This window comes from Phaethon lepturus, unplaced genomic scaffold (genome assembly GCF_000687285.1).
Source record: "Phaethon lepturus isolate BGI_N335 unplaced genomic scaffold, ASM68728v1 scaffold48581, whole genome shotgun sequence".
Classification (NCBI taxonomy): Eukaryota; Metazoa; Chordata; class Aves; order Phaethontiformes; family Phaethontidae; genus Phaethon; species Phaethon lepturus.
This window is the reverse complement of record NW_010517914.1, coordinates 1-259: the sequence shown is the minus strand read 5'-3', so window position 1 is coordinate 259 and position 259 is coordinate 1.

Here is a 259-nt window from a genome sequence, read left to right as displayed (position 1 = left end):
GGTTGTCCCTGGGCAGCCTCTGGTTTACAAGATGAGACAGTCAATAATGGGAGCTTTATCCAAACCCTCTTCTCCCTCCCTCTGTGCTCTGGGGACGGTGAGAGAGGAAGAAAGATGCTTTTTCCTTTCCTTCTCCCTCCAGCCTCGCAGGGCTGAGCTCCCGTGTGCTGACACCCGGCAGGCTGCCCAGTGGCGAACAAAGTTGCTTTCTGTAGTTGTGCTCCCTGCTATTCGTGTCCCTGCAGCTGGCCGCCGGCAG